Raw genomic sequence first — 15,235 nt, forward strand, 5'->3', positions numbered from 1 at the left:
CACCTTCCCCCAAATTGTAACATAGATCTTGAGAGCACAAAACAGGTTGCTGTAAAACATGGAAGCAATTTGCCTTGGAGCGAAAATGGTAGCCAGTAATGACAGTCCATTTTATGCCCCTGTGACTGAAGAGTGACTAAGTTTAATAAAAAAAAAAAAAAGTTATAGCATGTTTAGCAGAGACTCTGAGACCTGAACTATACTTCAGGATACTGAAAAAAAACCCATCCTATTGCTGGGTCCTTTGAATTATCCTGTCTGTACTACCTTCATATTGCTCCCACAGAGAACAAAGAAAAACAGGCAAGTCCAAATGTTTTATGCTTTTTGCAATATTCTGTGATCAGTGCTCCCAGTACCTAAGAAAAGACATGGCTTAAATGGAATGAGTATTCAAAGCTCTCATTTCCAAGTAAGGGGAAGGAACATTAGATTATTTTATTTTTTTTCAAGAACAGAATTTAGGGGAAAACTAAGTTACCTTATATAAACAAGCAGAAAAAATTTATTGTTCCAATTCCAAATTGCTGACAGTTTATGAATCTGTAAGTATATTTTTAATTAACATTCTCTGGTGAGATTTCAGTTAAATCCAGAAAGAGGAGATGGGCACTAAAGCCTATGTATCCAGTAAGCCACAAGGGAAATGGCAGTGGTGGTCTTTTCACCATCCATCATTCCTCTTGAACCAGTGTAAATGTGCAGCAAATTCGAGAAACCAGAACTGGAGGAGAGGGGATGAGCATAACTCTCTAACTGATGGTTAGCAAAGCGATTTTGGAAGGAAAGTTCATGTCTGTGCTCATTGCAGCTAAAGCTTTTGTGTATCTTATATTACATAATAATTAGATATCAGCAAAGAACCCTAGAATTTGGAATATCATTTGCCTGGAGAAGGGCCCTTAGCTTGAGAGCCTTTGCTACAGTTGCACTTGCTCATTCACTTTGGGAGTTTCAAATTCTTCTCTAGATGACAGCAGAGTTTCAATGAGCAAAATAGAAGGGTGCAATAGTCTGCAGGTGACTGCATTTCTTTTTGGAGATGGGGGATAAAGTTTTGCCATCTCTCATGCCTTAGATTGGAGGAAAACATAGAATGGGTCTCAGCTGCTAAACACACATCACCTGTGCCTCAAAATGCAGTGATTCTCACCTTCATGTGCATTAAGTGCATTATTACAAAGCATTCTGGAATCAGTCCCTCTTGCGAACAGAGGCAGAAGAGAGCTTAATTTCTGGGTTCTGGTTGGGCTGAGACATGCTTAGAGCTACGATGCCTGGGTGGCTCTGACCACCTCTGCAGGCATGCAGTAGTTCCAGGTGCAGGCATCCTCTTCCTGAAACACAAGCTGGTGCTTAGGTACCTAAATTCTTCCTGAGCCTCACTTCCAGCCGCTAAGACCTCTCTCTGATCTAGCAGTTTGTTCTACAAAGACATATGGTCATACTAAATCTTACCACAAAAACTAAGTTTATGAAACCAAGAATTATTACATAAGTTACTTTTAAAATTAAAAAATAATTCTAAAAATTATTTTTTACTTACAAAATCAAATATTTTAAGTCCTACAGTTGATACCACAGTTCAGGTAAAATTTGAACATCTCTGATTGGCTGTGTGCAGCATCCTCCCTCTTCCTCCTCCAGAAGAATTAAGACAATCAGGCCTCAGACACAGAATCCACAGAACACAGAATCTACCAGAAAAAAATAAGCTAATTCATATTCTGCCTGAAAATAGCATAATAGCGCCTTGTGTTCCTTCCTATGGATCAGCATGTTCTCCTATTAAATCTTAATCACTTGAATACTGTTTCTGTCATATAAAATGGACTTTAAAAATTACAATTCATATTAGGGAGAGTAGAAGTTAATTTGAAAAACTGGAAAGTGTTTCCTACATCATTTTGAGATATGTGGTACTGTGCAATCCAATATTAGGCATTATATGCTTTTGCTTTAAAAAATATTAATACCTCCCACCCCAACATGCTGTGATTTGGCATGCTTCCTTGTCAGCTTTCAAAATAGATTTGCATAGCATGTACCACTGATTTATAGAAGTCTGGTCTGGGGTGTGGTGAACATGATGCCTAGCCTATTTTCTGTGTGAATTATAACTGCAAGAGCAGGGAAAATGCTTTCACAGCTCTCATCCAACAATAAAGAATGAACTTTTAATTCCTTCACTTTCCTTGAAAAAAATAAAATGCAGCAGAATTTTTAGATGCCATTAGTTACATAGACTTTGGAAATGTTGCCAGAAGCAAAAGCCATCTGTCCAGAGACCTCGTGTTTCTATGCAGCCACTTTGAACATACTTCCTTTACTCAGAATCAGAGGACATAAGAAGCACTGCTGTAGGTTCTAGGCTCCCTTGCCTTATAGCAAAAGAATCACTTAAAAGGATAGGGAAAACATTTACCCCTCATCCCATTACCAAGTAGCAAAAGCCTAGCACTGAACTAATAGACCTTTCTCTCCACCACTAATTGTCACTGGGCGTTGGTATTTTTCTCCCCTAAGTAGATCCCTATTAATGAGGGAAAGAATCAAGTTGTAAATTTGAGAGGCCCTTGCAGAAAACTCTCTGCTGGCAGCGCTTTGTGTTTTCAAACAATAACAGTTACACCTGTAGTGCAGCAGAAACAGAAAAGTCCTGCATGTACCCTGCTATGCTTAGCTGAGGGCAGCAAGCAATATGCAGCTCTCCACAAATTTGAACTTCAATCACAGCTGGCAGTCACACATCTTTAAAAGGGAGATGTATTGTTTTCCGTGCCTTCCACCCAGTTTCCTCAATCTTGTACTATTGCCTCAGTCTCCTCTCCTCTCATCTCCTGTCATCTTCTGTCTTCTGTTCCTTTGAAATTTTGAAGTAGGGAGACTTCTGTTCCTGATCACCAACCTCTCCTTCAGAAGGTATGTGAATACAAACCACTACAAAACAAATATGTGAGTTAGCCAAGTCATAATTCTAAATTCAGTGTTGACAAGCATAAAGATACAAAATCATTTCAATTCCAACATACTGCATGGAATGTCTTTGCTTGTTTATAGCACACATAAATTTTGAAAAATATCTATGTAAGTAAAAATATCTATGTAAGTAAACAAGTCTTATTTACAGAGGTAATGCTGTGAAAGGGGTAGAAAGTCAAGCACATGCCTTAGAGAAGATCAGTCTGTCGACCTGGGGACTATGATCTCCATGCAGTTTTAATCCCTGGAGATATAAATCACAGGAGAAGATGCATTCTTTGAAGATAGTTGTCTTTTTTCTGTTCTGGCACACAAAAAGAAAAATAAGCATTCAGCCATCAGCAGTAGCAATAAATATTCAGCATTCTAATAACTAATTCCTAAGCATTTGTAATCTAAAACACTGTTTTTACCAACAGTATCTTTTAGCATGGTCCCAGTTTTTATCACTGACTTCTAATTAAAGATGAGCTACCAGAAAACCAATTAATATATTACTTCTGGCATTATGTCCTTGTCATTAACAAAAATAATTGTTGTCCTTTGCTGCGTATAAACCCATTTTCTAAATGTTTAAATGTTCAACAGGAGTGATCCCAAATTCTTTATGCTAATTCCTTTTTTTTCTTCCTCAGAAAAACTCACTTTAATCTACGTCTTTGTGATTTTCTGATTTGGGGCAGCTCCCAGATAGCCTCCAAAGTAGTTAAAGTAAATGGTTTGGGGAGACCACTACAGAAATACTCAGCATGCAATGCTTGCATGATTCTTCCAAAGGACCATTCCTCATGAATGTTTTGCCAGTATGTGTAGACAAACCATAGTGGATTTATTTGGTCAATAATTACACATAAATTACCATGTGCTAAGAGGCACATGGTAATTACAGTTCTTGAATCTTTCTTACACCAGTCCATATTTTCCTAGTGTAATGCCATTAGTTCCACTGAAGTCACTCATAAACCCAAGGGAGTGAAGAGTGTCCTTGTGAGCTGGAGGGCAGCCCAAGTTGTGGGCTCCTACCTTTCCTAGCATACCTCATATAAAGGAACCAGAGTGTCATGGTTAGGGCTAAGTAATTCTGTTAATACGCACATGTAACATGCAGTGCTAATATATGCATGCTGTCTGCCTCTCACACACACATATTGCTGCTCTACAAGAATTTCAAGATTGAAAAACTGTAAGAAATCAGCCACAATATTGGAAGAGATGTTAAATCAGAAAGAATTGTATCCACAAAAATGTTAATTCTACAAAACCACAAATTACAAAAGAGATTTTTCCCACTCTAGCCTATGGTAGCCTAAACAACAAGGAAAGGAGGGGTCACGAGTGTCCCAGGAGGCATTGGACAGAAAAGCAAATGGCAATGGGGGCTTGCAATTTATAAATTGTTATAAAAACAGATTACTACCAAGAGTCTTTTCAGGTAGAGCTATCTTTGCATTGGAAAAATGAATGAAAGAACGAACAAATGAATGTATAAATGAAAGAGATAAATTGAGACTTCACCAAAAACATGAACACACAACCAAAATGGAAAAAAATGACATAAACTTTGCTTCCTACATTCAGAACTGTATCTTGATATCAAAGTGGGTAGAGAGGAATTAGAGAACTAAATACAGGAAAAGAAATATGCAAGAGACTATTCATACCACAGCAATGTAGAGTCCTTCTCCATTGTTTGACTTACTTTTGAAGTTAACCCTTCAGAAACTAAACTCACAGTGCTGTTTTCCTCAGCACAGCAGTTACAGTAGTATAAGCCTCACACAAATGAAATTAAGCACTCATGTTTTACCTTGGAACAAACTCTGGCCATATTAGTTCCTGGTGAGATGTGATAGTCACTTCATTGCGCCTGAGTGAGCTACATGCTCTTCATGTAGAAGTCAGGCTGTTCTTCTATCATAAGGATTTTTCTATTTTTATGTCATGAAAGAAAAGAAAACTAAATAAGTCTTTTAATAACTTTTTCAGTGAATTCCCCCACTATAATTTTTGTAGAGGAGGGACTGGTGTTTTGGTTAATCTAGTTCTTTCTTACAACTTAAAATAGACTCAAATATAAGTCTTTGAAACATAAGCTGTTCAGAGATGCTCATGTATAGCTTTCTATCTTAGCTAAAACTTTAAGCAAGAGGTAAACTCTAGAGGAGTCAATGGAATGCTTTGAGATGTTGAAGGTCCCTCATTTCTTTAGCATGGAAAGCTACATCAGAAAGTCAGAGGTCTGTGAATACAGGACATTGGAAACCTAACAGTTGTGACAGTACAAGGAAGATACTAAGCTCTCGTTCAGTGGGTGAGAAACAACGTACCTCCAACACACAACAAGCACACTCCTTCACACTGATGTGCACTTGGGGCCATGTGCGGTGTATCATAGCAGGAAGCAACCATTGCACAAGGCGACATCTGGGGAAAGTCTTTTCCTATGATTTATGTCAGTGCTTGTTCCAGCAGATGACACCACAGCAGTTTCAGTACACCACCACAGCCTCTCGCAGTCACGACCCAATACGCCGTACACTGATCGTTGATCACAGGCTCAATTGCTGATTGCATCTGATGCATGGAGTTGCTTAATAGAAGACAATCTGTCTGGCTGCCCTTCAGACATCTGGGCTAGGTGATCACACTGCACAAGAATTTTGTACTCAGTCTATAACCTCAACAGTTCTGTCATTTGATCACTATCTAGTTTCAGATACATCTGGGCCCATATTTACTTTTTTTTATTATTTTCATCTCAGATTTTCTATTCTTTCAGTCTTTCAGTTCATTCTTACATCTCAAACTCTAGTCAGGTGAGTCACAAAACACAATCAACCATAGTTATATGTTTCTCCGGTCATTACATGTTACAGGTAAAATCTTAATTCAAATTTATATTGGTAGCAGTAAGTTTGAGACTTCACTCTCCAGATATTTTGTGTGTAAGAAGTCATGTCAAGAGAACAATGGTGTTTCACTACCAAGTGCCCAGGAAGTCACATAAAAGTTTGATGAGCAGAATTCAAGTTGTTTCAATTTCAGTCCCTTTGATATCTGCATTATCAAGTGCCCTTTAGCTATGGCAGAGAAGTACGCTTCTTGCTATTCTTCTGTCTCCCACTGAACACCCTTTACCTATTTGGGCTCTTGCTCGTATGATAACTCTCCCCTGCCCTCTGTTTCCTGCTGTCTGTCCCCAGAGCTGCTGTTTCCCATGAGAGGAGAAACTAGCTCCTGGAAGTATCTCCCAACTGGATCCTCACTCTCAGACATGAAAAGCATGCACTGCCCTGAATTCAGACATGACTAAATCATTTGCTCAACGTTCTGTGGCACTATTCTGCCTCTTAGAGTGAAAGGAAATAGGGCACAGCTGAGACATGTGCTGGAGCCTCTCACTCTTCCACCAGCCTTTCTCAGCCTCCCTGCTCACTCCAGCCCAGCTGAAGTTTGACATCACATAAAAGCTGTTCAAAATCTGTGGGACCAGAAGAAGTGTGATCAAGAGGAAATGTGATACTATAGCTCTTGGGCTCACAGGCCTTTTTTGACAAGCAGCACCACTACTTCTGCCTTCTTTTCTGTGTTCCTTGGTCCATCACATTCACACTTCCCTGGACTAAAAATACTGCCTCTCTTTCCCTGCTTGACTGCTCTTTTTTTGCCTCATGGAGCTGACATCTTCCTCCACCCACACCCCCAGCACCGGGACCACAGGGACTGAGCAGCAGGACAGGAAGGGAAGGTGGATCTGTCATCTTGGAGATGACTTGTCTGTATCACATTGGAGATTACTTCCCCCCCCATGCTGTCTGACATTACTGGTGGGACATGCAGCAGTAATGTAACACTACAAGGAATTTTTAGAGTGCTTTCTCTATATAGACCGTTCTGGAGCACAGCAAGGAGGACCAGGTTTCTGCAGATGTTTCTGCCATGAGCTGTCTGTAAAAATATGCAAACAGGTTTGAGGGCAGAGGCTGGACCACATCTCCCATAGGAATTAGGCCTGATGATACTTAGTCTGTGTATCTTATGTGGTCTTAGGCACCAAGAGGGTCTCAGTTCCCTCAGGCAGAAAATGTTCAGTAGCAGAAATTCAGGAACAAGAGAAACTTAGAGATAAATTTAGGCGCTTATGGACCCTGATCAGACAGGATTTGTGTAGACAGTTCTACTGACATCTTTTGGCTCTGCAGGTTTCTGCCAAGTGTGAACAAGTTGAAGCCTTTCAGAAATGTGATCAATCTGGAGTGACATGACACTGCACAAGGCCATTCTGGCCACAAATTCTGCTTCCTATCCAATTCCAAACCCTACTCAAAACTTAGGGATGCAAGACCTGGTCGGAAGAAAAGTTTGCAAAATTCTTTCTAACTGCAGAACAACATATTTTCCTTTTGTATTATTTTCAGAAACAACTGAAACATTAAAGAAAAGGGGTGGAGCAGGGAAAGGGAAAATCCTGTGTAAATCAGGCAGCAAGCAAGAAATTTTTCAGCACAGCATTTAAAGTTTGGCAAAACTACAGCAAACAAAGTTTGTACCTTAACTTTTTATAATACTTGAAAGTATTATAATCGCTGCCACTGCTACTAATCCTGCTTAATTTGGTGCATCAGTATCTTCCCATCTGTGTTAATTATAGTATTCCAAAACCATTGTTCAAACAGGTGCCACTTACAACAACAAAAAAAAGCTGCATGTAGGTTTCTTGCTTTCTCCCACACAATCTCTCCCTCCCATTATTACAACAACATGTGATATGAGATGGGTAACGCTCAGGCCTAGCCAAGATCTAAACAAGACAATTATATACCCTCTGTCCCCTGTTGGAAGAGTCACTGTTGTTGTAAGAAACCAATTCCCTCAAGAGAAAAAAACACTCCATCTTTTCAGTATACTCACAATTTCTGCTGCAATCAGTATCGCTGTTGTCTTCAGCAGTGGGGTTATGTTTATAGGTCTGCTTTCATTGAACCATTTTCTTCTCATAAATCATTTAATCTCTTGCCAGGCTGCAATATCAGACTTGGGCTGCACAACATAAAAATAGATGGATGCTTTGCAGCCAGCAAACCAGACATTTAGAGCTCTATATGTTCTTTCATGAGCAGCCTGCAAATAACATAATTTTGTAATTTAAAAAAATGTTGCTTTTCTCCTTTTAGGCTCTGCTTTTAAACGGACAAAGTTTAATATGGTTAGTCCCATAAAATTAATTAAAATATAGGCAGATCCACAGATAACATTATGTATAAACAAAAGTACCCCAGAAAATCATTTTAAGTGGCACATAGAAATAGAGTCCCTTTAAACATATGTATTTATGGGGCCCAGTAAGAAATTATTAATATGCTAGGTAGACTATGTGTCTCCTCGCAAATAGGGTCTGGTATACATATTTATGAAGACTGGCTATTTCTCATGTCTCTATCCAGGTAGAATTTAGAGCTATCTCTTACTGAGCAAGTTTAATTATTGCAGAACAAGAAACATCAACATTTCAATGGCTTGTACGGTAACCTGTAAAAAGACAGAGTGCTAAAGAGTAATTAGAAACTGTGCTCTCACACTTGGGTTAGCTTTATCAAAACCTATGGCCTTGTAATGGACACACAAAAACATGTAGATAGCAAGCATTGCAGAAGGAATGCAATTAGTGGTTAGATATATTGAGCAAGGCTCAAAGCACACCTGCGGACCATAAAAATGCTAACTTCATTCAGCAAGATAATGCTGAAAATCTTAAAATATTGCACTCCATTATCTACATGTTGTCATTTCTTCCTCAGAAAACAGTAAGCTGTAAGGACCTTGCTGAGAGACAGATACATCATACAGACAGTATCTTCTACTTCCATAGAGGCAAATTTAGCTCTTGCATTAGAAGATCACCAGCATTAGATGGTCTTTATTAAAATAAGAACAACAATACTTAACTTTAAATGAAATAAAATCCCAGGATGTGTCTTAACATGATCATATACAGTGGAACCTCACTGTTCTGACCATTTGGGACCTGTTTACCATTCAGACAATGGAAAGTTTCTGTTGCTGAAATGTGATTGCTACTGCATAAGGCTCTGTTCTTCAAACTCTAATGATTTTTTTAAACAGAATGTAAGAATTTTTACCTAAGGTAAAATATATAAAGCAAGAACTTAAATGTATGTACTAAATGCATACAAGCATGGGGTCAGATCAGCAGCAGAGCAGCACTAAGCTAATGCTCAGATGAGATTCAGAATGTAGTTTACATGCAGCATTCTAAAAAAATGGTTACAAAGAAAATGAAGGGGATTTCTCTCTTGCAGGTGTGTATCATAGACAAGCAGTAGGCACAAAAAAGAAGTAGCACAGTAGAAAGGTAAACAGAGTCCATATCAGTCTGTTTTAGCTGTATTTTCTGCTCAAGCCATTACCCTATACTTCCTGTAGCCATCTCTCCATTTTGAACTCCCTTTGCAGAAGTTTTAATAAGCTGTTAGATTGAGTGTATTAGCCTTTCTGCATCCACCAGTTTTACTGGTCACAATAGTGTTTGTGCTACATATGCACTGGTCACCACACTTCATGGGTTTACTTTTCATAAAACAGAAATTTAACCATTACCTTTTTTAAAACAAGTAAGCTGCAACCTTGACTCACCAAACTTGTAGCCCTTATTTTTTTACCACAGTTTCATTGCTTAGAGGATTTAGAAATAAATCCATCAGTTGCTTCTTGAGTAAATACAATTAAATCTGGATCTATTAAGACTGCTTTTGTGCTGCATTAAGAACAGTATAACAAAGACCCAGAGTGTACACAGTTAGAATTCACAAATTCTGTGACTAGACCTTAGTTGAAAAATTAAATTACAGTAAATTATATTATTAAAGATTTTTAAAATGTTTGTGTATTCCAAAAGCCAGACAAATTCTTCAGCTCTATCAGTACTGAAGTGTATGCATGTGTTTTCTTTTGTCCTTTCAAGGGTGTGTTTAGAAATGTACATACATATATTTGTGTGTTTGTGTCCACAAATAAAAATGAAGATGTAAGCAAAATACTTTAACAACTATATCTAAAAGTCTAGAACAAGTAAACACATAAGATAAATTTCAATGGACTCAACAGAGGAGATCCCAGGTAGAGATGGCAGATCAGACTCTATGTTTGCTAATGCTTTTATTCGACTGAGTCATGAGCGACTGTGTTAACATTTTATTTTAAGAGGGAAGAAAGCAACGTGGTGCCTCATTACCGATTCTGATACAGAATCAGGAACCTGATTCTGTACTCATTTGGAGATAAAAGCCATTTTTGGGTAAATCATGCATAACTCCTGAAGTCAATAGATTTAAAACAGTGGAAAACTGGGGTGAGGGAGAAGACTTATATCTCTCAGCTGCTTAGGAAACCCATTTCCATGATATATTCTATAAATTTGTAGGAAGCCTACATCAAATTTTCCATTTAGGCAATTTCCTGTAGCATAGCTAATTACTGTCATCTAACTAAGGGGAAACATGTAATTGCAATATGACTCACTAAAACATTAAAGTACTCAACAGAAGATATAGTTTGCATAAACAATCTCAGCAGCAAATTAATCTTTGAACAATACTGCTCTCTAACTATTTATTTCAATATTTTGCAAAGAGATATTTAAAAACAGCAAAAGTGCTTTATGATTAAGGTTCAAGATCAGGAGGATGTGTGATGACTTTTTTTCCTTAATGTTGCTGCAAAACTGCTACAGTAGATACAAGATTATAAGCACAGTATTATTTCCACCTTGTAATTTCTCCATGATACTTTAATACCTTTTTCTGGGCCCACTGAGATGTGCTTTAATTTTGATGGGGCTGAGAAGCTCCTACCTTTTTGGGACCCAGAGTCCAGGCATTTCTCCTGTGCTGTTCTTGGGATGACTTGGTGAACACTCTTGACCACAACTGCCAAGTCAACACAAGATTAAAGATACAATACTTCAGTGAGTTGAACACACTTTTGGGATGTGGGACACCTACCTAGACTTTTTCTCCACATCATGAGGAGAACTTAAGTGCATAGCTCCAGGATGAAGCTCTTCTCTGTGTAGGTTAAATGTCCAGGAGGGCATCACTCTAAAGCCTGTTGATGGGTGTTGAGTTTTTCTTACCGATTAAGTTGCCTCTCAGTTGACATTCCCTCAGATTAGGACACGGGCTTTTCTAGATTCAGATGTGGCACTCAGCTATTCCAGCTGTTTCTGGTCTTTTGGTAAAGATGTCACCTTTCCCTGCAAGCCTGGCCTACCTTACATGCCTAGGCTTCCTGACTGTAGCAGTACTACTGTTGTGGTGGGGTGTGTGGGGAGCATAGGAGCACAAGAGTGCAGAGCCTATCAGATGGCAAAGACTTAAAAAGTTTGGTGATAGATACAGTCAGAATATTACTGAAGTCCACAGACTAAAATTCCCTTCAATACTGGAAGGAAATATATTTCTCCTTTAGAGCTGTTGGATTCATTTTGATGCAGTGCATAGACTTTAAGAATTAAAAGTGTTAACACAGCTCTGTCACAATATGAAATTCAATAGTTGCATATAATCTGTCAGTTCTGGTACTGAAGCCTGCTTACTGTCGACTACCATTAAAAATCTTTTGTTCTCTTTATCAAAGGCACAGACAGCAAATGGGGGAAATGAAAGTACCAGCAACTGAAAGTATTAAGCATTAATTATACGCTTTATTTTTAGTTGCCTTTTAGAGGGCAGTGGTTGTCCTATTTGAGGGGCAGAAGGAAAACTTACAGGGATTGTAACTGCAGCTGCTGCTGTTGCCATTGAAATCTAATTTTGTTTTCTGAAGATAAACTAAAACAGGTATGTACAGAACAGGACAGAAAAGCTAAGATAACCTGTAGCTTTTCATTCTGGTATTGATTGGTTTTCAGTGCAGGTGCACCTGGTCTTACCAACCTTCCTTCAATATTAGATTGCTCCTCTGCTAGCAGTTCCTGTCTGTAGCTTCTTCCTGATATTTGAAGACAAATGCTGCTTTCTGACTCTACTTTCTGAATGGCCTGCCTTCTGGATGAGAACAAGAAGCATCCAGCTTTGTCTCATGCCTTGTACTTAAGCTCTAAAGATAAGTCATCACTGTTGTCCTCCCCTGCCTCCTTGTACCAGTGTCCAGAAAGACAGAAGCAACTTGGACAAAGCCAGGTGAAGACAAAACTCAAAAAGAGTTTTAGTTAGTAGAAGACTGTCCTACATGTTCTTGGATTAAAGGGAAGCCTGCCAATGCAAGTGGCCAAACAGACAGACATATAACTTTTGTCTTAGTCAGGGGGCTAAAAAGATATTTGTGAACTTGAACCAGTATCCAAAAAAGGCCGGAAAAGGAGAGAACTTCTGAAACTGTGCTGCATTTGGCCAAGGAGGGGGTGCAGCTTTGCTTCATTACACCGCTCCTTGAAGCTGAGCTGGGACAACTAGAATACATCCTTTCCAACACAGTAGATACCGCTTTTATAGCACAACTGGCACAGCAAAAGAGGAAAGATTCCTGAGGTGCTGCTTTAATAAAATGTTGCCAGAGGCTTCTGTTTTTCTGTGTTCAGTGACATGCCAGACACATGTTGTTGCCAGACACAACACGACAGTGCTCTTCTATCCAACTTTGCGCTCCTGCAGCTATTCAGGCATGGAAGAGGCTGAGCCTGGGCTGCTATAGCATGGCCTTCATCAGCCACGGAGATGAGGGGATCTAACTTACCTGCTGTTGTTGGGATGTGCCCTAGATATCACTTGATGCTGATTCTCTCTAGCCAGTGCTTATTCAGGCAGTTCTTGTATTCTTGTCTGACACTTAGATCTGTATTGTTTCCAAAGTGTAACTTGACCTCTGTAGGCTGACACTCAGAGAAAATAATTAAAAAAAAAAAAAAAAAAAAAAAAAAGTTAATATTAATTTAATACTATAATCAGAGTTTAAAATATGTGTAAAGTATAATTCCAGTAGCCCAATATACTGACATACACATATATATTTTCCACTAAAAGGGGGTTTTTTTGGTACTAAAAACTGTTTCCTTCTAACCCCATGCAGATTTGTTCATTACAAACAATCTAGTAATTATGTTTTGTTCTCTAGAATTACACAGGAATGTTTAGTCTGATTTATAGATATACTTTGAAGCCACAACTATTTTTCATGTATGAAAGTAAGTAACAAAAATTTTAGAAAAGCAGCATTTTTTCAAGCGCTCCTACAATTTTATTATTAAAATTGACATACCCTATTAAATATAATCAGAGAAAATTAATGTTTACATTCAAGTAGGAAAAAGAGTTTCTAATTCTGCAGCCTCAGGAAGATTTTGATAGAAACAGAAAGTCCAAATAGAAAAAATATCAACATAATAACCATTACTCGCTACTAAATAGACTTACATTTTTCTTGCACAGATCCAAGAAGTGTGGGGGACAGCAGCTGTTATTTATGCATCTGCTAAAATGGCCATGAATTTTAATGGATTTCCTAATGTGATTAAACACTACAGACCTCTAGCAGAAAAATATCAGATTTCTATTTTTTTTCCCTAACTATCCTCATCCTTTGAATAGAGGAATATAAAAGGCACTGGGAAATGATCAGGGATTGGCTCCTAAGATTACTGATTAAGTGTCCAATAAAATTTAGAAAACAATATAAAGGGTTGTATTCTGTTCTCCTTGCTTACATAAATGGAATTGAATCAAAGCTCTTCTAGGAAAGAATGGCAGAACCAAACCTCAACACATATATTGTAACCCAAAGATGTTTCCACTATTATAGGACCTTCCCTTCTCCCTAGCTTATACATATTTTACTTTACTCACGTTACCCTTTCCATTTCAGCATTTCCCAAGGTGACCTGCATTCTGCAAGCATAAAATAGTAACAACTCCAAATGGTAACGATCAACATCCATTTTGTACTGGCCAAATGACTACAGCTTACACAGGGCAGTGAGGAATAGGCCTCATTTCATATTACACATAAATTAAGCCCTTCCCAAATTAAGCCCTTTCCAAATTTTCTAGACTGAAAACAAAGAGTGTGGCCTCCTCTCTCCACGGGGCCACAGGTCCTGCCAGGAGCCTGCTGCAGCTCGGGCTTCCCATGGGGTCACAGCCTCCTTTGGGCATCCCCCTGCTCCAGTGTGGGGTCCTCCATGTGCTGCAGGTGGAGATCTGCTCCACCATGGACCTTCACGGGCTGCAGGGGCACAGCCTGCCTCACCATGGGCTGCACCACAGGCTGCAGGGGAATCTCTGCTCTGGTGCCTGGAGCACCTCCTCCCCTCCTTCTGCACTGACCTGGGTATCTGCGGGGCTGTTTCTCTCATGTATTTTCACTCCTCTCTCTGGCTGTAATTGCTCATGTGCAGTAACTTTTTCCCCTTCTTAACTATGTTATCCCAGAGGCATTACCAGCATCACTGATGAGCTCAGCCTTGGCCAACAGCAGGTCCATCTTAGAGCTGGCTGGTGTTGGTTCCATCAGACACAGGCGAAGCTTCCAGCACGTTCTCACAGAAGCCACCCCTGTAGCCCTGTAGCACCAAAACCTTGCCATAAAAATCCAATACACTGACTCAACATCCCATTCTAATATAAATACACATTATCATTTGTAGCCAATAAAGTATAATACAGTTTTGGATAAAAATCCCATAATACCAAAAGAGCAATTTTTTAAAAGTAGATTTCAAAAAGTAGAATCAGTCTCAGCCTGCCTTAAGTTTTGGGATTTTTTTTGAATTTGACTAACAGTACTTGATATAATTTCCAAGACTTCCAATATACAACTTATTCACATTCATACATAAAGCTGGATATTCCAAACCTTTAAAAAATCTTTATGAAATAATTTCTGGCAAAATATCAATAAAATGAAAGCCTGGAACTACACTCCCAAGTGAGATTTTAGCATCCTAAAATATTCTTCTCAGCACTGAACATTTTAATACATTTTTAAGCCTCTGGATTTCAAAACAGCAGAAAAGGGGCAAAGGTTCAAACTTCAGATCTGACGAATGATTTCATTTATATGATCAAAATATTTTTCATTACTAAAACTTTCCCAAAAATCACATCAAAAGTGACTTGGAGGTCTTCCAGGACTTGAAGCCTTTGCAAAATATTTTTAATAGATAAGCGGGTGCACTGGAAAAGTGCTGGAAAGTCTGTTCACATGATGAAACCTCCTGCTTATCCCAGTTTTCTTCTGA

The sequence above is a fragment of the Strigops habroptila genome, chromosome 3, assembly GCF_004027225.2.
Source record: "Strigops habroptila isolate Jane chromosome 3, bStrHab1.2.pri, whole genome shotgun sequence".
NCBI classification, from domain to species: Eukaryota; Metazoa; Chordata; class Aves; order Psittaciformes; family Psittacidae; genus Strigops; species Strigops habroptila.